Genomic DNA, 23605 nt, shown 5'->3' with positions numbered 1-23605 from the left:
AGTGATGCAAAAAATATAAAAATTAATGCATTATTCTCAGGGGAAAAAATTAAAATAAAATGTTTACCAAAACCAGAAAGTATTTCTCACTTGAGGATTAACTTAAAGAATCTAAGTTAAGGATTTTGTGTTATTAAACATTTGTGCAAGAGTTTTAAGTCAGTTCCCCAGCTTTCAAAGCATTCCAATTTCACAATCGGTATGAAAGACAAGTGTTCATTTAGGAACTGTTTCTGAGAGTCTAAGCACATACAAGGAGTCCAAGTCAAACAAGACCGAAGTTACCAAGTTTATGAGGAACAAAACCAAAACGCATCCAGCATTTTCCTGACATCCCTAGCGAAATTCCCCAAAGTTAAGAGCTGCTTCTGGAAACTTGAAAACTTGAACCGTGATTCAACTCGGTAGCTGTTGGGTGACGACTCACTCCTATCGAGCTTTCACTCCATCGAGAGCTGTCGTGCAATGCCTTGGTTGCAACCACCCCAGCCCCTACGGCTGCTGCAGGGAGATCCGCAGGCAGCTCTACCAGGGCAGCGCTTTTGCCCAAAGCCTGCTCTTGTCATCGTAACTAACAGTTAAAAAAAAAAAAAAAAAAAAAAAAAAAAGTCCTTGTTTGATCAGGGTTGTGCAATAAACAGTTGCTGTGGTGTTTTACCAGGTCAAGGAGATTTACGAAAAGCTTTGTCCTGCTTCCTGTTATAAGCCTTTAAACGTGGCACGCTCGGCGCTCCTACGCTTTTCGCTTCCCTGCAGCCTTTCCTACCTGCTCTTGTGCAGTGGGACACGCGGTGAAGAAGCACAGGGGCACGCCAAAGGAAAACGCCTCCCAACGAGGCTGCTCGGTGCCGCGCACTCTGCGAACCAGCGGCCGCCCGGCCCCCGCTGCCGCGGGGGGAAAATGGCCGCGCCCCCGCGCGGCCCGCGGCGCCGGACTCTCGCCGCCCTCCCCGCCGCGCCTCGGTCCGAGGCGGCCCCCAGAGCCCCGCCGCCCGCCGCCCTTCCTCACCTCCGTCTGCTCCCCGAGCCTCGGCGGCCGTCCCGGCCCCGCCACATAGCGGGCGAGCAGCAGGCTCCGCCTCGGCCGCCGAGCCGCGCCGGGGATTCGCCCCTCCCCGGGGCCGCCCCTCGGCCTGCACCGCCCGGGGGATGGCTCCGAGGGTACGGCTTCAAGGCCGGCTGGTTTCCTTCAGGGATCGTGGAGAGCCGTGGTCTGGAGCCCTCCTCAGAGCTCCTCAGGGCCATAAACATGAGTTTATGAGTCTATGCTCGGGTTTGGAGAAGAGCTTTTTTGCTTTCTGTCATATAGTGTTTACTTTTTGTCCCGTTTGGTCATCTGTCCCTTCTACTGTTTCAGGGCATCACTCTTCCAATTCAAACAATTAGCTTTTTCTTTCTGGATTTCAGTATTGACTTTATAGAAGTTCTCATTCTTTACTTCGATGGTGAAATTAAGCATGTTCAAACATAAAAATGTAATTTTTTCCAAACAGGGAAAAGTTCCTCTGGAATCGCTTCCTTGCCTATAGTTCTCAGTTCAGTGTCCTCTCCTCCTTGAATTTGACTTAGCCTCCTTCATTTTGATTCTACCCGACATAGTTTTGGTCACTCCTCAAAAACGTGACTGGAGGGTACTCAGTGATCGCTTATTCCCACCTCTGCTTTTATTCAAAACCTTCCACATGCATAAACTCCATTGAAATTCCAGATAAAGTAAGCATTCATAATACGAATTATAAAAACGTAACATAAAAAGAAGGCTCCCCTTGGGGTTTGAACAGTTCCCACAACAGTGTGAAGGGACTTGTTAAGGGGTTGGAAAAGTGTGGGAAGGAATGTTTTAAATTATTAAATGGCACAGCCAATCCTCTGTTCCAGACTTACACAACAATTGCCATTTCCAAAGTGGAAAGCTTAGTCTTCTGGGGGGAAAAGGGCTAGATTGCTTGTCTCTTGGTTTCATTAGCACTAATCAGAGAAAAGAAGGGATTGTCCTACTGGGCTTCTTCTGTGTTGACAATTTTAGGACGAAGAGCTTCCCTGAGCCATGGAGTTCTCAGAAAGGAAAGCCATGAAATACTTACCAGCTTATTGGATGATATAAAGGGTGAGACAAAACCTTATGAGCTAGATGGGTAAATTTCTTTTCCTGTTGCCTGTGTGTTTATAAACCTTTGCAAACTTCTTCTATTTATTTTAGCTCTGTTAAAGGAATATTTTAATCTACTTTTGCCTTCACAGTTTTTGACTCAAGGGTGGTGTTAAGGTGACTGGCTAACACTGAAACATTCATTTCATAGGCTATAGCAATCCTAAGAACAAAGATACTAGGGTGCTGTGAGTGGCTATTTGTGCAATACATTATTCCACAATATCCAAAGGACGATAGCAATGCTTCCAGTTAAGCTGCACAACTAGACTGAAAGTCGGTGACTCGTGACGGTTCATAGAAAGAAGTCTCTGCCAGTAGCTGGCAATAAGCAGGAAAGCCAGGGAACAGGGAGCATGCCAGAAACCCATCAGTCTCATAGAAAGAGTAACACCAACATATTGGAAGATAAAGTAGTCATTTCTAGAATCTGGCACACATCACTATTTCCATAATTGTGGTATCTCATATCTGTCACAACCACACTTCTAAAGTAAAAAACCCAAAGTACTCTCTGGCATTCGTTTTAGAGAAACTAATCATGTGGAACCAAAAGTACAATTCTGAAAGAACGCACGCAAGTGTCCGTACTGCCAAGTTGTGATTCAGTGGCAAAGTATGCATCTTTCTCAAAGTAGAGGATGTTTCCTAGAGTTTCCTGAGTGTTGTAGATGAACTTATCATGAAACATCTAGTAGGACTCCAGTTAGAGGAGAATAATTTTCCTAAAGTCTGTTCTTATCCTACTGTATAACTGTTCTCCCGCATGAGTTGTACAACCCAGCCTGTTACCCCAATTATACAGTCAACCATGAGAATATACTGAGGCACTGAGCTAACGTAATTGGGAAAAGCCCCTCGTTGCTTGCAACTGCATGTCCCTGGGGCATGTTTCAGGGCTCAGACCTCTGGGCAGATGCCAGGTTGCTGCTAGTAAGACTTCATTGTTCAGGAATCAGTCAGCATCAAGAAACTGGACAGAGGTTTATGTCCTTCAGTATCCTGGAGTATCTGGCCAGGGTGAACTTCAGAGTAATACAGTAACTAGTTCCTGTTGGTCCTGAAAGGTACAGCACTTGACTCATCCATCACTGATGTGGGAAGTGATGGCTATCACATTTGGTAATTCAAAGGTATTCCTGGTAGTTCCACTGAAGTTCTCCATGGGACACTTTGGACTTGTTGCTTAAAATAGGATAATGTGAAAAGAAAACAGGAAACACAGTTATGCCAAAGTATCTATTTATACTGAGTTAAGTCTTGCTACAGATTGCCGTAGCACCAAAAGCTATAGATCTTTGAAAACACAAACCAGTTCTCAGTTTCTACAGTCTGAACATACCTGTTTCAACACAACATCAGAGCTTGTGTCTACCAGGGTGCTCATTCCAGAAAATCTTAAATGAATGAGTCGTTGATTTTCTGTTTAGTGCAGAATGTTCAACCAAGCCCAAAGTTCAAACTGAGACTGAGTAGTACGGAGTAGCAACTGAAGTAAAAAGACATCACACTGCACTCATAATAGTGCTTTTAGTGCTACTTCAAGGACAGGTCAAACCTGCTTTGTACACATGGCAGTAATCTGAAGCATGTTTTCATGTGTTCGGACTTGTTCAGTCACACTGTCCAGCATTTCCACACAAAGCAAAGAGTGTTCATTTTTGATCAGAAATATCTGTCAGCACTTGGAGCAAATTTATACTGGTTAGATCAACTGATCTCAAAATGACATTTTAAGTGAAAAACCTGAACACACCACATATCTCAAAAGACAGCTTTAGTAATTGGAATCTTGTTTAGAATAAAAACGGGTATTTAAATTTTCTTTTCAAAAGAGCTGGAAGATTTTTCGTCAGTTCCACATGTTTCCATGTGCAACTGCAGCTAAAGTGGAGGAGGTCTCTGCAATGGTGTGACTGCTATTGCAACTCTTAACCAGGAATGCAAGCAGAGCTAGAAGCACCTTTCTCTTCCCATCCACTCCTATAAATGCATATCACTGTGGATATCTTTACAGGATGACAAGATGCTTCTGCCCTATCTTTTCTGTGACTGTTTTCCCTGCCTCCTGAGAAGAATGCTGAGAATTGCTGGTGATTTTTTCGTTTTGCCTTTAGCATGCAGAAACTCTATAGTCTTGTTCATTCACACTAAGTGTATTGCATTTACATGGCAAGGTTTTGGCAGTAGGGGGCTGCAGGGGTTGCCTTTGTGCGTAGACACCAGGAACCATGCATTTCATGTAAAAGCCAGCTCCAGCTGGCTCCAAAACAGACCTACAGTTGTCCAGAGCTGAGCTAGGGAGCGATGCTGTGTGGGCCACTGTGATAATATATTTAAGAAAAGACAAAAAACCCTGTAGAAAAGCTGTGAGAGAGAGGAGTGTGAAAAATGTGGAAGTAAGAACTCTGCAGACATGGTCAGAGAATGAGGATGGGAAGAAGGTGCTCCAAGTGCTCCAGATTCTCCTGCGGCCTGTGGAGAGGCCCCTGGTGGAGCAGGCTGTCCCCCTGCAGCCCATGGGTCCCACATGGAGCAGATCTCCACGCTGCAGCCTGTGGAGGAGCCCCCGCTGGAGCAGGTGGATGTGGCCTGGAGGAGGCTGCGGCCCATGGAGAGCCCCCGCAGGAGCAGGCCCCGGGCCGGAGCTGCAGCCCGTGGAGAGGAGCCCACGCAGGAGCAGGGGGCCTGGGGGGAGCTGCCGCCCGTGGGGGACCTGTGCTGGAGTAGTTTGCTCCTGGGGGATGGAGTGGTACTCCCCGTGGTACGGAGCCATGTGGGAGCAGTTGTTGAAGAGCTGCTGCCTGTGGGCAGCCCCCGCAGGATCAGTTGGGGAAGGACGGCATCCCGTGGGAGGGACCCCACGTGGAGCAGGGGCAGGGAGTGACCGTGAAGGAGCGGCAGTGATGTGGGGTTAGGGACTGACCACAGCCCCCATTCCCCATTCCCCTGAGCCACTCGAGGGGAGGAGGTAGAAGGATCAGGAATGAAGTTGAACCTAAAAAGGGGATGGACAGGAGGAGATGTTTTTAGTTTGGTAATTTTTATTTTTATTTTTATTTTTTTTTGAGTTCTCACTGTTCTACTCTGTTATTAATTGGAAGTAATGAAAATCAGTCTTCCCGAAGTTAAGAGTTTTGCCCATGATGGTAATTTGAGAGCAATCTCCCTGTCATTATCTCAACCCATGAGTTTTTTCATCATACTTTCCCCCTCTTCCTGCTGAGGAGAGAAAGTGAGAGAGTAGCTTGGTGCGCACCTGCTGCCCAGCCAAATTTAATCCACCACAATAAGCAGGTCCAAAACCCTGCTTTTTTGGCTTTACTGATTACACTTAAATAAATTAGTAGTGCTTGTATTTCTGACATTAACTCAATAGTTCTGGTTTGAACTGAAGCAGTTCTCAAGGCATATCCCGGAATAACTTCAGGGTTATTATTGGTCTCCCTCCACTTCCTTGAGGTGGAGCCCATATGCTGGCAGTAACAAAACTCACCAGAGCCAAAGAAAGTGATGGCTTCACTAGCCAGTAGGTGACTCAGTGAAAAGAAAATCAAGTTTCACAACTATATCTCTGACATACAGCCACCTCAAGATCTTATCCTGCTTTGTGGGTTAAAGCTCTTGGAGACAGCAGAAGTGCAACTGAAATGGCTGTAACTAATTTGCAATGAATTCTTTAAGATGGATGCAGTAGTTTATCCTTCACATACAGCTAGCATGAGTTTGAAATGCCCTCAGCTATAATGAGTACTATCTGTCTGCTGTTATGAAGTGGCTGTTTAACTTCTGCATTTGGAATTTCCTATGTACCGTGTACCCTCAGAAATTGTTCTTAAAAACTATACAATAAAGGGCAATGTGATTGAAAGGAACCTAGAACTGTGAGCAAAAGAATCTTTAATTTAGCCTTTTTACCCAGCCAGAAAGAGGCAGAACACATTAAAGTCTGCACAAAGTGTACAATGTCTGAATGTCTATAATCAGGTTATCTAGTCCCTTGCTAGAATACCACTAAAATTATATGAACAAAACCAAGCAAACTGGAGCAACAAAGTGGCCTGAGGAAATGCATACACAAAATAAATTTTCTTTAAATTGCTAGGAGAGTGAAAAAAAAAAAAAAGATGCACAAAATCAGAGCAGACTCTGAAATATGGTGATTGAAGGAATCTTTGGGAGCAGTAACCTGCAGTAGATTGAGCTTTGAAAAAGATAAACCTCTGTCCCAAGAGACACTAAGGTTTATTGGTAATTTCACCCCAGATTAGAAAGGATTAGTTGCCTCAGAAGCAGGTAAAAGTGACAGTACTGTTGCTTTCTCCTACCACTTGTAAAAGCTGTGGCCTCAAAACAGCAAGAGACATAGGAAAATAAATACTGAACTATTTTTGCCTGAGCTATGACATTTCTTGAAGAAAAAAAAAAAAAAGCAAGAAAATCAAAGTACTAGCTGTGTGGAAGATAATGCACATGACAAAATAAAAGAATTAGTACTCAACAGCAAGTGATTTCCCATGACTGGAGCATGAACCCTTTTCCTTTGAAAAATAGTTTATTGTCTTACATAGGGCTGAGTTCTAACTGCCTGAATATGAATCGCTGTGTTAAATGCTGCCTCAAATGCTTCCAGGGACACAGCAGAATAGTTGACTTCTTTTTGATTTTTGCCAAGCAGTCACTTTTCTGTCTGCTGTATGCATTTCCAGATATCCTGTGCTGGCATCATCTCTGAGTTGTTTGAAAGGCTTTGATTTTCTATTTTCTCACCTTGTTGCTTATTATGGTTTCACCTCAGTAGGGAGCTAAGCACCACACAGCCACTTGCTCACTCTCCCCGGGTGGGATTGGGGACAGAATTGTCTAGAGAAAAGGACAGTAGATGAAGCCAAGGCAGCATGCACAAGCAAAGCAAAACAGGAATTCTTTCATGATGTTCCATCTGCAGGTTCAGCTACTTCCAAGAAAAGCAGGGCTCATCACATGTAACAGTTTCTTGACAAGACAAATGCCATCACTCTGAACATCCCCTACTCCACCTTCTTTCCCCCAGCTTTTATTGCTGAGCATGACACCACGTGGTATGGAATATCCCTTTGGTCAGCCTGGGCCAGCTGTCCTGGCTGTGTCCCCTCACAGCTCCGGGTGCACCCCCAGCCTCCTGGCTGGCAGGGTACCACGAGAAGCTGAACAGTCCTGGGCCCTCTGTAAGCGCTGCTCTGCAACAACTAAACATCAGTGTGTTATCAACACCATTGTCATCATAAATCCAAAACACAGCACCATACCATCTATTAGGAAGAAAATGAACTCTATGCCAGCCTAAGCCATTGACTTTGCTAAAGTGTCATAACAAAGAATTAGTACTGCCATTGTTAGTAGCTTTTAATTAATTAGTCCTCAGAAGCTTTGCGTACAAACTGAATAGAGATCCAGTGCTAGCCTAATTGCAAAGAACTTTTAGGAAAAGACCAAACAGTCTGGGGCAATGAATGCAACCGGCATTACAACATGCTCCCTTACTCAAAAAATTTGGTACTTTCATGTTCCCTGGGGAGAAAGGCTCATGAATTATTCTTATTATTGGGTTTGTATTAATACTACATTAATAGAATTTCTATATGCGCTATATTAATGGCATCTATCTGCTATTCTTTAGTACTTGTTATAAAGTCCAAAATGTAGTTATTGACACAGATTTTTCTTCGCAGTCATTGTGTGCCCACCCTGTACCCACCTACCTCTCAAATAGAGGAGCCAAAGGAAAAGAGGAAGGAGAATAGAAACAGTCAGATTATAAACAAGAAGCAGAAACTGGATTTCAGTCATCTACTTACCAGTACATGTGGAAAGAACTGAACACAAACACTTTCATACCGGAAGACTGCTATGGCTGTGTCATGCCATAGCTTTTGCTCAGTGCCAGCATATTAGATGCAACCAAAATTGTTTCACCATCAAAATGGACAGATTTAAAGCCTATGAGGCACAGCTTCATTGCAGTTCCGGTATATAAACAAAGCTTACCTATTACAGGGCCCTCTCTGTGGCATCCCTGTCATTCATTGTAGCACATCAATCAGGACACACCTATTTTTTTCTCAGTAGGCTTTTAGTCATCGGCAGTATTCATAACACATAACACTAACAGATGTTTTTGCTTCTTTCCTTTTCCTTCCACATGTCTTTCAAACACAAACATTAGCTCAGACCTTCTAAGAGTAGCCTTGCAATTCTCTTTTATCTTACCACAAGGAGACCAATTCATTACAGCAAAACAGCTTCTCCTAAATCCTATCCTTGTCTTACAACGCTCAGCAGAAATTAAAGCCGTCTCCAACTTCCTTATTTTCAAGGTGTCCAAGTGTCTCACTGCCACACTCCTCTACTTGTTTTTCTTTCTTCCTATTCTCCAGTGCTACACAAGCTTCCCTTCAGGGCAAGCTCCTTGGGACTTTTGGTCCATAGGTCCCTTTCAAAATGCCTCACTTGAGCACTCAGAACATAGAGTTCATCTCAGCACAGGCTCCAGCTGTGGTCAGCGAGAGTCACAGGGAGGTCACCCCCTGCTTGAAAATGAGACAAGCTGCACTCCCGTCACCAGGCACAGAGCCAGGTGACTGGTTCAGCCATAGACATCTCTCTGTGCTGTGGATGTCTACACTGGAGGAGATTAATGCTGTCCTCAGACCTGTCTGAACAACCTGCAGCATCTATAATGCATTTTATGCATATTTTTAATTAATTTGTTTATTATAATTCCTGTTATTGAATCATGATACAGAAGATAATTTCTCTCAGCAGTTGCATTACATTTTGAACTAATAATTTGTTGTTGTTTCCCAAAGCACCTGCAGTAGCTTTATTTGTTCTCCAATAAAACTTTCCTTTGCCTGGAGAGCTATCATACTCCTCGGCCAAAAGACAGTAAACAATAATGTGGAATACACAAGTAGTTTATGAGTCAGTTTTCTGTCAATGAAATTCTTAAAAATGAATTGGCAAATGTAGACGGTGTTAAGAAATCCCAGCTCACACTAGCATTATGCTTTCTCCCCTGGAGACATTCATTCTCTGTGTTTTTATTGGTATAAAACTCAGCTGGACCACAGCTTTTGAATGGCACTTTGGAGATGGAATTTAAAAAAAAAAAAAATTGTCGTTTTCAACAGACACAGAGCCACAGAGAGCTCTTGTGTTGAATTTCATTACAATTTCTTCATTTTTCCATACTTAAGGACTACCTTGGTAAGTGAGTAAAAATAAAAATATTGTGTGTACCCTTTTGCCCAAGTAGTTGCCTCTGTTCCCATGGTCCTTGCTTTCCTATGTTAGCTGCTGACTTGTGATATGGAAGCTACAGTAAAGTACTGCTGCTGTATTCATTGAATTATTGGGCTATGGATTACATTTTGCCTGAGTTTTGGTAATCATAACCAGTTTTCCACCCACGATAAATACAACAGCAGATGTCACAATGAAATGCTGTGTTCCAGAATAAATTATGTTTGTTTTGAAATATTTTGAAATCAGATTCATTCGTTCTCTGAATTTCCATATATTCCCTGTGTCCTTGTCTTTTATCTGGACTGCATGTGGTTTCTCTACATCTGAAGAGGTGGATATGCAGCTGGACTCTCAGAACTTCCATTTTGCTGTGAGATGAAGTAGAGCAGGGAAAGGAGCACAAAAGATGTAAAAGATGCTTAGTCTGCACTATGGAGATGAAACCCTACAGCCTATTCAGCAAGGAGATTAGGGGATCAAGTATACCTAATACTACATCTTATGGTTCCTACCAGGACCATCCTCCGGACCAGCTTCCCAGCCTGTGGAGACCATAACTATGTTAAGTGTGGCATCTCATGTCCGCCACAGACATAAGGGCATTGGAGGGCATTGTCCAGAGCTCACAAGGCCCTGCAAGACCGAATATGCACCTTCAGATGCTGCTAGATAAACTCAGAGGGGTTATCCAGAATGACGGAATGGTGGACAAACTGAGGGAATGTGCTATGCTCACCACCTTTCATGATAACTCTCTTTCAGAGAGAAGAGTTAAGGTTAAACTTAAGAACATATACTAAATATTTTCTTCTTCTTCTTCTTTTCATGGTATCAAGACAGTTTACTCCCCACAGAGAATTTAAGTACCAGGTTTCTATATTGTATAAGCTTTAGAAACCAAAGAGGGCATATATCCCACATGCATCTTAGGTTCAAGTGACTCATACTGACACCATCTGAAAATCCTTCAAATAATTTGACTTGTCCCCAGTACGCCTGGACCTTTTATCATAAGATGTCAGGCACAATATATGGTGATAGTGTAAGAAGGCTGTTGCCAGTCTTGCTGTCTTCCAGCATCCTACCAGAGGAAACATTTTCCCCTCAAACACTCAAACCTTTCTACTGCAAAGTGTGGCAATTAAATCAACACCGTGGGAAGTAACGGTTAAAGATTCAAGTGCTAGAGTTCCTTTAATTATACAGGTTTCTGATTCTAGGGTCCGTTGCCTTTTCAACAGAGCTTACCATATTATGATCATCATTTTTATAATATTACATCCTACTCATGTCTTGTCTCGTTATGCAAAGCAGTGGTCAAACAGCTGTAATGTACACCTTTGCCCACAACAGAATGGAATACATGTAAAACTAAAGGGTGTTATGAAGAAGTATTTGTATAGGACAAGGAGAACAATAGCAATGCATGAGGACTCTCCATATGGTCTTCCAAGGGAAACAATGCAGTTTGTTCCAAGCCCCCTGTTCTGAGATAGCAGCCTCTTTATGTTTTGATGATTTTATTTATATAGAAAATATTACTGTCCTAGCTTTTGTCTTTGACCTTTGAAGTGCATTGGAATAGCCAGATTTGTGTAAAGAAGAGAAGAGGAAAATCAAAAAGACCTGCATGCACTAGGGAGAATCCGAGACAGCCTTTTGAAAAAGATGCTATAATGCTATGTGAATGGTAAAAACTTTGCATCAGCAGGGAGAAAGGAGTGGAAGTAAGGAGGACTTGGGGAAGGAAATCCAGCTAGTAAGCTAGAACCACCAATTTATATTTAAGCTGGTGATCGGATTTCTGAGGATATGTTCAGAAGAAAGGCTGAGAAAAGTGAAGTGAAACACTATTATAAAGTAAAGTAAGGTAGTGCTTGCACGTAAAGAAAAGCTTCCTTGTGGTCCCGTGCAAAAGAGCAACCAAGAGCTTTAAGAACTTTATGGCAAATGTTAGAACTGGATTCCTAATAAAAATCAGTCATTCAAGTGTCATTGGGCTGCTGTGGTAGGGGAGTGGAGAGATACAAACAGTAGCTAGAGCTTTGACTCAGAGGTTAACCATGGTTTTACATGCAAGTGGAGCTAGAGAGTGAGAAATGTGTCATGGAGCTTTGTTATTTTTCCTATTTCTTGTTCACTTTAAGGCAACAGAGCTCTAGGGATCTGGGGAACGGGGTGTTACTATTTGTCTACTGGAAGCATCGAAAAGCTATTAAATAATCAGGGGGACAGAGCAGGAACAACTATTGTTTGAGGGAGCCTAACCTTACTTACAGGATCCAAAGTGGCTTAAAGACATTGACGTAGATTGGTTTGGAGTGTTTTTTATATTTCCTTTTGCAAAGAAAGCTTGGGTGAGAATGTAACCTGTTAAGCCACCAGTCAATATGTTGCTTTCTTCCATTGAACAATAACTGCTGTCTTTTACTGCTATTATGAAATGACCTTTTGCTGATTTAACTCTTTTTGAAGCCACAATAATGACTTCAGAGCCACACCATTCACCATCCATGGCAGCAGCCTTAATGTTTCTCCAGCTAGAAGAAGTTGTAATGAGATGGGAAAGGTCCAAGCCTGTGAGATTGAGCAATACAGCCAGAGAACTCAGAACACAGAGAACAACGGAAGGCAAGGCAGGAGCCACTTCAACGCTTTCTCCTTTGGGCCATTGCCTAAGCCTGATACTAATTCACCATCTGAGGGGGTATTATCTTAATGTGGGAATTCAGAATGTCTGATCACAAGAGGAGGCACAAAACCTGAATTAGGCAGTACCGTTTAACTGGTGTCAAACCAGTAGCTTGAGCTGATGGTAGTTTAAGCTATTAAACTGATGATACAAACCTCTTGGGAGTGCTAAGCAGAGTTTGAAAGTGCATTTAAAAGGACAAAAGCAGCTGGGGTTTTATTTAATTCTTGTTTGGGATGCAGAAAAAAAACTTCTACTTACTGTAACCATTGGTTCCCTCCAACCCCATCCACCCCTACCAGATCTCTAGCCACTTTCTGGAGAGCTGGGGAGGTGATATCATGGGAGGCAGCATCTCGTCCATCCCTGGACTATATGGGAGAAGCAGTTCTGAGCTCTGAACTCTCCTAGCATCTCCTGCACTGCCAGATGATGAGTGAGCTTCGCTTCCTTCTGATTTCAGCTCCTTGCTCTTTTTAAGAAGCCTGAAGGAGAGAAGAGAAATCAGACCACAGTCCCATGCTTTTTTTATTATTTTCTTAAACAGGATACACTGAGGGCAGGAATGCACACTATATGTAGGCAAGCTGGAAACAATAATTTTTGTTTACATGATTCATCAGTAAGTCCTGTCTTTAATTCCCCACCCTTCGTTTGTGAGGTGTTTGTGCCATGTTGCTCAGCAGCATTGCAGCACGTGGTTTCAGAATGACAGCGTACCGGGGAGAAGGAGCAAATAAGGCAAAGGACACAAAGGAGTACAAGAGAAAGAACAAAGCTAAAGGAAAGAAGACAAATCCATACATTAGCTGAGCTGTCTCTGACATATATCTTTTTGCAGATCAGACCTTTTTTCTGTTTTAGAAAGTTAAGTGCACAGGTCCAATAGGTTACAAAACTGGGATTTTCCTGTGTTGTTTCACTTGGTAGAAATTTCTCAAAGTTTGTTTTGCTTTCTTCAAGAGCAGCTTTTCAAGGACATGCTTCAATTTAGTGAAACATTACAAATCTGATGCGTACTTTTATGCTAACTTGGTGACATTGCTTACTGACACATAAACATAAGTGGCAGGGAGGGAAGGAGCTTGGCTCGTGCGCTGTGCACCACACAGAGGAGGCTTCCTGCCCATCCAAGGGATTTCGTGCTGGGTAAGTTCCTGCTTTTGACAACATTGTGAACATTTCTGGCCACCCCAGCCATTAGGGAAGCCAAAGCAGAGAAGGGGCAGTAGTGAAAGAAAAAGAATAACCAAAGTAGAGTCATCTGCTGGCCCTAATACACCGCTCCGAAGGAGCTACAGCTTAAGGTAGCTTTCAGAGGCACCCTAATATCTGGGAAAAACTAGCCCATGGCCCCAGCTGGCTTTAAAAAGAGTGGTCACAGGCTGCCTCCTCAAATTCTTTACACTGATATCTACAGTGGTTAGGACCCAGAATTTTCTAGATATTCTGGAAAGGGATAGCGTCAATGACTTAGGTAGAAGATGTTGCAATAACGTAACACTTCCTTTCCCATGGCACAGAAACTGAGCTCCCAGAGCATAGTCAGAAATCAGATAGAACAACCTAAAAAAAAATTATCCAAAGGCCTTATCTTCTAACACTGAGCAAATATGGCCATGGGTGAGAAGAAATACATAGCAATTTCTAAATTGGCCAAATAGCACTTCACAAAAATGCAAGCACCATGTCCCTGACAAAGATTATGTTTCTATTCCTGGCATTAAAGCAAGTAGGGCCATGTTTTTCACAGCCTAATGCATGCCAATTATAACAGCTTAAAAGAAAACTGGCCAAAACATGCTCTATTTACAAATCAGATGCATATGAAAGATATCTTTTCCCCAGTATGTTTTGATTGCAATGGCTGCTACTGGAAAGAGTCTTTGAAAAACAGTCTTGTGAAAGCCTCCACTGAGGTAAGCTAGACAGCAGTTCTGCTGCTTAAAAAACAGTTGTTTCATCCTGATAATGCAAGTTGCTGAAGGAGCCTCCTGCAATGCTTTTGGGAACCCATACTTGTTGCAATGCTGAAATGGTCACCAGTTTTGTTTAGAGCTAGTGATTTTCAAAGGAGATTGATTAGACTCAAAAAAATGTTTTATTGTTTACAAATATTTTTTGAAAACCTAGAAAAAAAAGCAGACTACAGAGAAAACAGCTCCTCAATGTAAATGTAAAAGTGAAATTGCAAGATCACTAGGACACTCTGAATTTCTCATTCAAGAGCTTTTCAGCTACAAGCAAAGTTACACAAAGGCAGTAATGTCTGCTACACCAAAGATAGTACATCGCATCAATCAGTGCAGCCCTACAGCAGCTTATACTGCTTCTGGAACATTGCTCAGATGGTACCAGCACATTGTGCTTACACTTCTGTGGTTTGCCAGGCTTCCTGCCTCTCTGCGCAACACTCATTAAAAGGAAGAACTGTAATAGTGACAATGAATAAAAGTAACATCAGCACTTACAGGTATTGCAAAGTCGTTTTCCATTGGGGGAAAAAAAAAAAGAAAAAAAAAGTTTTCTATTGAAAATTTTATCATTTCTTTTGTTCCACATCTTGAGATATCTGATAATATTTGGCCATCTGTGTTAAACAGGGTATCTACAATAGATACATGTTATTACACATCTGTACTATACCCTGGGGCAACCTGGGTCTGGCCCACATACTCAAAGTGAATGTGACACATACAAGGGGTAGCAGCTGGGACCCATGAGCAGATGCTCCTTTTCATTCCCATTTTCATACTTCTTGTGCATCTCTCATTCTGAAGAGATGGCAAACACTTTTATTCCCCAACTTCGATACATCTCACCCTTTCTTGGCCTTTCCTAGTTTTCATTGTTCAAAATTATTTAGTCTCATGATGACAAGATACCTGACACATGTAAGTTTTACAGATGGAGTTACGGTGTGTCCTTTTTTTCTTTGTCAGTTTTGTTGACAGCTATAAATAAAAACTACATTCAACACACAGCCTTGTCCTGACTGAATTTATAGCATGAGCTTGCTATGTGAAATAACTTGATTGAAAAGTCAGTACTAGGGAAAAAAGAAAAAGAAAAGAGGAAAAGGGAAGGGAAGGGAAGGGAAGGGAAGGGAAGGGAAGGGAAGGGAAGGGAAGGGAAGGGAAGGGAAGGGAAGGGAAGGGAAGGGAAGGGAAGGGAAGGGAAGGGAAGGGAAGGGAAGGGAAGGGAAGGGAAGGGAAGGGAAGGGAAGGGAAGGGAAGGGAAGGGAAGGGAAGGGAAGGGAAGGGAAGGGAAGGGAAGGGAAGGGAAGGGAAGGGAAGGGAAGGGAAGGGAAGGGAAGGGAAGGGAAGGGAAGGGAAGGGAAGGGAAGGAAGGGAAGGGAAGGGAAGGGAAGGGAAGGGAAGGGAAGGGAAGGGAAGGGAAGGGAAGGGAAGGGAAGGGAAGGGAAGGGAAGGGAAGGAAAGGAAAGGAAAGGAAAGGAAAGGAAAGGAAAGGAAAGGAAAGGAAAGGAAAGGAAAGGAAAGGAAAGGAAAGGAAAGGAAAGGAAAGGAAAGGAAAGGAAAGGAAAGGAAAGGAAAGGAAAGGAGAAAAAATAAGAGAAGAGAGAAGAGAAGAAGAGAAGAGAAGAGAAGAGAAGAGAAGAGAAGAGAAGAGAGAAAAGAAAAGAAAAGAAAAGAAAAGAAAAGAAAAGAAAAGAAAAGAAAAGAAAAGAAAAGAAAAGAAAAGAAAAGAAAAGAAAAGAAAAGAAAAAAAAAAGAAAAAAAAGAAAAGAAAGAAAAGAAAAGAAAAGAAAAGAAAAAGAAATAGGCAACCACCAAAAATAAATATATGTAGAAATAAATATTTTATGATCTGGACTTGAATAGAAGATAAAGCATGAGGATGATCCTTGAGTTACTGGGGAGAAAAAATGTCCTGACTAGATGATGATTAAAAGAGAGCACCTTCTTTCTTACAAACAGAGCTGAAGTCTTCCTAGAATGTACAACAAATAATTGTAACACATGCATAGGAAAAATAAAATGCATAAGCAACCTTAAGAAACAAATAATTTTGAATTGTTTATTTTGTGATCTTGATAAACTTACTCTTGATAATAGTCTAGACTAGACTAGACTAATTCATTTGGAAGGAACCTACAAAGACCACTGAATACTAACTTCCCGACTTCTTCAAGGCTAACCAAAAGTTAAATTATTTTATTGAGAGCATTGTCCAAATGCCTCTTGAACACTGACAGGCATGGGGCATCAACCACTTCTCTAGGAAGCCTGTTCCAGGGTATGACCAACCTCATAGGAAAGAAATTTCCCTAATGCCCAGCCTGACCCCCCCAGCACAGCTCTGTGCCGTTCCCGTGTGTCCTGGGAGCAGAGACCGGCACCTCCCTCTGCGCTTCCCCTCCTCAGGACACTGCAGAGAGCACTGAGGTCGCCTCTCGGCCTCCTTTCTCCAGGCTGGACAGCCCAGGTGTCCTCAGCCTCTCTTCACAGGATATGCCTTCCAGCCCTTTTACCTGCTTTGCTGCCCTCCTCTGGAGTCATTCAAATATCTTAATATCCTTTTTTAAATCGTGAAGCTCAGAGCTGCACACAATATCTGAGAATGAAAGCAATGCCCAACTGGACTACACAAACGTGTCCCACCTGGCTCAGAAATCTGTCTCCAGCAATGGCCGTGGGAGAGGCTATTTAGGGTCATCAAGTGAATTTGGCCAGTAGTTACAGTCCATTCCTCTTAAACACCCTTACAGCCAGAATTGCTGGGGGTTGTTGGCAATTGCTCTCCCCATCCTATCCATCTCTCACACCCATTTCTTCATCTCCCACTCCATGGATATCCATCTCCTGTCATATTCTGTGTTGTTTCTTTCTTCCTACAAAAAAAGGCTAATGCCAGTCTCCCTGTCTAAACAATCTCCATCTCTCAAAAACATCTTTTTATCGGACTGTCTTTCCTACCCACTTCACTCTCTTTTCTGTTATTCCTTCTCACTGCTTACCTGAGTATGAACCACTTGCTCCAAATCCAACCTTACACAGAATTAATCTAATCAGGCAATGGCCAATTTTATTCCTAGACTGGAGGGTGTTACTGATCCACAGACTTGTTCTGTGCATTCAGCACCAACAGCCACAAAGAAATGGAGTGGGTTCAGTAAGGCCAAAATCTTCAGAGCTGTACATTGCTAAACCTTAAAAGACTCTCCTCAATGCTGTATTGTGGAAATTTCCATTTCCTATAAGAGCAGGAGTTTGACATTTGTCATCATCTTTTCATACTTCTCAAGTTTATTTAATTAATGAGCTATCAACACTGAGTATTTTATGATATCTTGGTTTCAATATTCCTAATTTCTCATAATGACCAAAACAAGTGGGGCTGGATTAAACAGATTAGACAAGGTAGCCAAACCTGATGGAAAAAGGAGAGGGGAAAAGGTATATTTGAACTGGTAAACAACTGAGAACATGACTGGAGAAATGCCATGTGTGCATAGCTTTCTCAGATAAGCATATTAAAACACAGAAGAGAAATAAGCAATAATAAATGGAAACCAAAAATCATTCTAAAGAAGTTACTGAGAGAGACATCTTAGTAAAAAATAATAATAATATAAAGTCACAAATGATCATATGAAAGATGAAAAAAAGTAAATTTTATATTAAGATAATAGAAAAGGGGAGATAACTGAGGCAAGGTGCAGAAAATGGGACAGAAGGAAAGTAATGGCTGCAAAAGGAACATAAATTATTCTGGAGTGTGTTTCAAAGTATTTCTGTAAAGTACACAAGCTGTAACTTTCTGAGAAGCCACCAAATGACATGCCTGAAGAGGAAATGAAGCATGTGCCCTTGTGGTTAGCTGACCCAATTAGCGATGGTAGTTGGCCCAATTTAGAAAACAGGAGCTATGCTTTTATGTATCACTGTCCTAAATACAATTGACGTTATACCCGTTTTAATGATATAGCTGTGCCTTCTTTGATGCTTGATTGTGCTTTCTATTGAAGATGGCTCAATGGGACACTTTTCTTCTACATAATACTAAGTAAGCAAGTATTTTTGCATAAGTGCTTTCTTCCCACAGTCTTTACTAGAAATAACAGACCATGCTTTCATGATGTGAAACGCTTTTTTTTCTTGTCTTACGGATCAGACTGTGGTACATTGTTCATGATGAGTAGGTCAGAGGTGAATAACCAGCTGAGCTAATTTCAAGTACAAATATTTTCTTACCTTAATTTTACAAGAGATGTGTGAAAAATGGCATCGCTTAGTCTGAACCCAGGAGGAGAGCAAAAGTCCTCTCAAAAAGGTTCAAAAGCTCTTCCTTTGTATGCCGGGTAGCATAAGACCAAAGTTGCGTAATTAAAGCATAAACTATGATGGTGATTTTAATCTAGAATTTTCTTCCAGAATTACAGCAAGACACATTAGACAATACCATTAGCTAATTAAATGTCATCATTTTCATCCAATATAAAATCCAGCTGTTCAACAGTAGGAATTAGTCCAAAATGTAATAGGCACTACTGAAATCATGCAGTACCATTGCCAGTACTCAATTTGTTTTGGCTAAATCTTGAAACATGTACTTGAAGCTCCTGTCATCATCCCATCCCTTATGCACCCTTTTCCTTCCCCACCTTATCCTTTTCCTCTCTTTCATGCCTTAGAGTTTATTAACCCGTGCATAATTTATAATTTAGAGATAATTATAAATCTCTTAGAAGTTGGAAATTGTCATTTTTACTAAGTGTATCAAATTGTGAGCTGTTAAGATTGTTTGAAGCTTCCTGAGATGGTGTTGGCTCTAACTCTTTGCCTTCCTCTCCCTCATTTCCAGCCAATTATAAAAACCAAACAAAACAAACAAACAAAACAATAAAAGGATGTGCAGGAGATTCCTGTCTTATCTCTTCGGTTCAAGTATGGCAGGGAGAAAAGAGAAGATGCTGCCAAACCACCTTCCTCTGTTTTCAAGCTGCGCATATTTTTAGATGTCAACAATAGCATTTGACTTGAGGACAACTCCCTAGGTGCCTAAAAAATTGCCTGTGGGCCTAAAGAATTCCCAAATCGTCACAACATTCACTCCCCTGGTAAGTTTTTCATTAATCCTCTTGCAGCTTCCAAAACAGGGAAAGTGGCTCAGAGCTCCTTTTCTCCTCATGCTCCATGGCCCTAGCTCAACGAGGAGGCTTGCAGCTGTCCCCAGATTGCCCAACGAGTGTGCTCCCAGGCACGTCGTCACTTCTTAGTGCAGGCACCTCCACATGGGCATCACTTCACCCTTTACCAGAACCTGCTTCAGCCTTGTGAGAAAAGCAGAGTCCACCTACAAAATACAGACGTAAATGATGACAAAGCATGTCCCTCCTAGCAGGTGTTTGTGTAAATACCTGAAGAAGCTGAGCAAAAATCTCTTCTGTGCCTTCATAGCCTGATATTGGTCTACTTTACCACACCCTTAATAAGGGTGTATCTTAACACGGTCATCATTTGACTAACTTAATGGACCAGATGGTCTTCAAAAGTTCCTTCCAACTGAACTATTATTTTCTATTAATACATTTATCATATCCTTTATCAACGCTACAAAGGATCAACTTACTGTACACGAGAGAGAAGCAGATTGTGCTTTATCTTACTCCAGGGTAACACTGGTCTAATTAATGGTGTGGAGTTTGGGGGATGGCTCTATGTTAGAACACAGAACAAGTGCAAAACCTTTTCTGCATCCCGACTTGGAAGTTACATTTTTTTCCAGTCTAAGGAGAAACATGTTGCAGGACTCAAAGCTGTATTTCTCATCTTTTGCCATGTTTTTGCCCTGTCCCTTTATCTTTTCTGTCATAAGACAGTACAGCCTTCACAATAAAAATGAAAAATATTCTCAACACCTGCACACCCAGTCATATCAGGACAAATAAATTAATGGGCTAGAGAACAGGTTGTCTGTTTCTCTCCATGTAGCTCTTTTTGCCCTCAAAAATATGTTCTCAGCTTCACTTCTGACTGGGAAATATCCCTAGCCTGGGCTGGTCCCTGTACCATAGCCAAGGATTTCCTGGGAAGAAGCTGGCTGGTACGAGGCAGAAGTGTACCAGGCAGCGTGCAGGTGGAGGAGACACTCGTGGGACAGTGCCCGTGAGCTGATTTTGTTCACAAGCATGTATGTATGTAGACTCCCTAGCTCAAAACGGATTTTTGAACAACATCAGATAGCCTTTCAGACAAAGGCTTTTACCTTAGGTGCCTCCATATACAAGAGAATGAAAATCAAAGAGCAATAATTGTATATTGAATTTTTAAGATGTCTCTCTTTTTCTTTTTGAAATTTGGTTGACGCATGTCAAAAGGATTTTTGGAGGCTGATAATCTGTAGTGGCTGAAGCTATGGCCATGCCCCTATTGAAATGAACAGCAATTACACTCTGTGTTAAACAGAGAAAGTCACAAACAGGAAAACTCAATAAGCAGACAATTTAAAATAATAAACCACATGTGTTTCTTGCAGCCTGGTAAGGAAATGGGAGTCAGGTCATTCCACAACCTGTTTAAAAATGGAAAAGGATGGGAGTTATTTGGATGGGTATGAAAATGTCAGGAAGTGATAAAACTCCTGACTTCTCCCTCATCCCTTGCCAAGAGCTTTATACATCCTAAACAAGCACACCAGAGCATGAAAGAGACTTATTTTGTACTATTCAGAAGCCTTTCAATAGAGAAATTTAGCGAAAAAATATTATCAATTCAGTTCCAGGCAATACGCCAGATAATACTTCTGCTCTGCACGTGACAATCTATTTCCAAGAGAGCCGATGTCTTCCTTTTGAAAACTGTGAAAAAAAAAAAAAAAAAAAAAAAAAAAAAAACAATGAATCCTTTTCCCAAGGAGATGGAAGTAATCCAGTGGTCTCTGGTCTGCTCACACAGCTAGATGGTATGCTAGGCTCTCTTATTTTAATAATTTGAATGAGATGCCATGTACAACGCTGCCTCTGCAATATCAAAGCTTTGGTTTGGCATGCACATACAGCAGAAATAACAACTCCAAATCCATAACAGAGTAGTTCAAGATACTGGATCTTGACTGACCTTGATTTCCCCAGTTAGGTCCTGAAACAACTCTCTGAAATGTGTCACTGGACTGACACGAGTTACTGTTTGAGATCAGTAAGTAAATGAAACTTGGACAACTCTGAATCATCTTAACAGAGTAGCAGTCTGGAAACCAACTCAGAAAGAATATATAAATTGTGGTCATCTCCTGTTTTTATTTCACTGACTAAAACATTGACAGTGTTAGCCACAAAGTCCTCTACATTAATCATGTGAGCAGTGTAAGTGATAGCATTTCTTCATCTGAAGGGACAAATCTGCTCTTAATTCTGCTCTGTACTTGGCTATGAAATTTAACTTTTCCTCTTGTAAATTGATTTAAATTAAAAAGAAATTCATATTAACACAGAGCTAATACAGATTACAATATAAATGACCTAATTATAAATTATAACATGAGTTACTGCATATGCAGGACAAGCTTATGAACCATTTGCTTATTATTTTTCTTGTTGAGTCTAGTGTTTTGAATGTGTTTAGCCCAATAAGCTTTCTTCGCTATCTGCTCCTTGTCAGATCTATAAATAAAACTGTTTTGAAATCTTTGAATGATCAAGAGTCCTGCTGATAAGAATCTAACCCTTGTAAAACAGTTTGTTTTCTACCTCATATTTTTTCCTACATTTTTACTTTTTTTTTTTTGTCTTTAACCTTTTAAAATTAGGATCTGTGTGATACACAATACTTGAACACTAACTCTTGTTGCAGTTCATTGCCTGTGGTGCACTACTGTGAAAGTTTGTTGACTATTTGAAAACACTTGTATGTTTAGTTTAGAGAAGGAGATAATGTTAATTTCATATGAGAATATTTAAAATTAAATTGCACCTATTCCCAAGAGGAAATATGTTTGTGACCTTGACCAAAACAAGCGTGACCAGGCTCAAGCCTCCCAGAACAGAGTATGTGGTCTCCGTCTGCTTTTGTTTTAAAATCAGACAAAAAGGATAGCTTGGGACATTTCTTGCCTGGAAAAGCCCCTTTGGAAAGGGTTCAGACATCTTCAGGTATTCCCAAAAAATAAGCAGTACCTCTCCGCAGCCTGAACTCAGGCTGTGTTCAAGGTGCTTACAAGATGCAGGAACAGTAGCAGTGGCTCCTCTGAGCCCAGCACATTGCAAAGAGCCCTCAGCCAGGCCCTGTACAAACTCAGCTACTGACCACCATGGCCAAGCTCCCCAGCACTAAGAGCAGTGGTTCTGTCCAAATCTTTACAGGTTGAGACAGAAATATCACCTTCCCGAGAATAAAGCTATTCCAGAACCTTCCAAGGACTGTGATTTACAGACCATCTGTTCATTTGAACATTGCAGAGTAAACCCTCTAATTATATATATTTTTAACAAAAGTTTGTAGTATATGAGCAGAAACTATATCAATAATATAGTTTTTAATATATAGTTTATATATTGAACTGTATATCTAAATATAGCCTAAGACTGAAAAAGAAAACATATCTTACAGAAAATGATCATTATAAGCCCATTTTTTAAAACCTCCCCCATTTATTCCATTTTCCGTCACACGATGTTTCATACTTATTTAGCAGTTTCCTTACTAAAGGTTAAAAATAACTCTAGGTGATGACTGGGCTCCCTTTGACTACGCAGGCAAGAGGGAAGCTCTGACAGTGCACGGGTGGGCAGGCAGCCCTCTGGCATTCAGAAGAAAACAGTAATCTCAAGAACTGGATGTACAGAACATGCAGACTCTTCGGGACCAATAGGGCTTGCATCTCTGCTCCCATGCCTGCACATCCAGGTAAACTGAGGAACCAGCAAAACCCCAAAACAAAATCCCTATTAAAAACAAGTGGACAAGTCCACAAGCTGCTTCACTTCTCATTTTGCAACTCTCCATCTCATGTATTTTCTTTCATACCTTACATACATTTAGTACTTCAGCTGATCTCTTCCGACTTCACCCAAAGATTTAGGGTTTTCCTTCTGAAAACATTGGAACATCATTCAGAAAAAAAAGAAAGAGAGAAAGAGAGAAAGAGAGAAAGAGAGAGAGAGAGAGAGAGAGAGAGAGAGAGAAAGAAAGAAAGAAAGAAAGAAAGAAAGAAAGAAAGAAAGAAAGAAAGAAAGAAAGAAAGAAAAGAAAGAAAGAAAAGAAAGAAAGAAAAAGCCCTAGGTGCTCTGCCATGCCCATGTATTCCCTAGAACATATACATGGGATTTGCTCACAGAAGCCCCCAGAGAAGAAGATGACAGAGAATTATTACTGTGCTATGTTAATTCTTTTTCCTTTTGGAAGCTAACCTTTGAGCACATTTTTCTCCTAACAGAAAAACTTATGATTTTAGTCTCTCTCTCCCCCAGACTTTGTTTAGGGCCCAGATTTGGAGTTTCCTGTTAGACAGCATGTGCT

At 41.5% G+C, this 23605-nt stretch overlaps 1 protein-coding gene and 1 long non-coding RNA gene across 21 annotated transcripts in view; one reads left to right on the top strand and one right to left on the bottom strand.

The window, feature by feature from the left end:
* LOC118253534 (interleukin-1 receptor type 1-like) overlaps window positions 1–23605 on the bottom strand; it is a 56466-nt gene that overhangs the window by 23596 nt on the left and 9265 nt on the right. For 5 of the 20 annotated variants that reach the window (XM_050714672.1, XM_050714650.1, XM_050714664.1 and 2 more), the window contains one exon: window positions 12390–12613. The exons of 5 other annotated variants lie outside the window; for them this stretch is intronic. The gene's annotated coding sequence lies outside the window, so the exon portion shown is untranslated. Of the gene's footprint in view, window positions 1–285; window positions 556–658; window positions 955–1009; window positions 3330–12389; window positions 12614–23605 lie in introns of those variants that run through there. 10 more of the 20 variants (XM_035557971.2, XM_035557970.2, XM_035557972.2 and 7 more) reach the window with 8 other exon arrangements.
* On the top strand, window positions 1998–9515 carry LOC118253536 (uncharacterized). Its single transcript, XR_004780462.1, has 3 exons — window positions 1998–2107; window positions 4167–4242; window positions 7861–9515. It is a non-coding gene; the product is annotated as an uncharacterized LOC118253536 (long non-coding RNA).

Source organism: Cygnus atratus, chromosome 1, assembly GCF_013377495.2.
Source record: "Cygnus atratus isolate AKBS03 ecotype Queensland, Australia chromosome 1, CAtr_DNAZoo_HiC_assembly, whole genome shotgun sequence".
NCBI lineage: Eukaryota > Metazoa > Chordata > Aves > Anseriformes > Anatidae > Cygnus > Cygnus atratus.
Note: the sequence above shows the minus strand (reverse complement) of the source record. Positions and strands in the feature narration are given on the sequence as shown.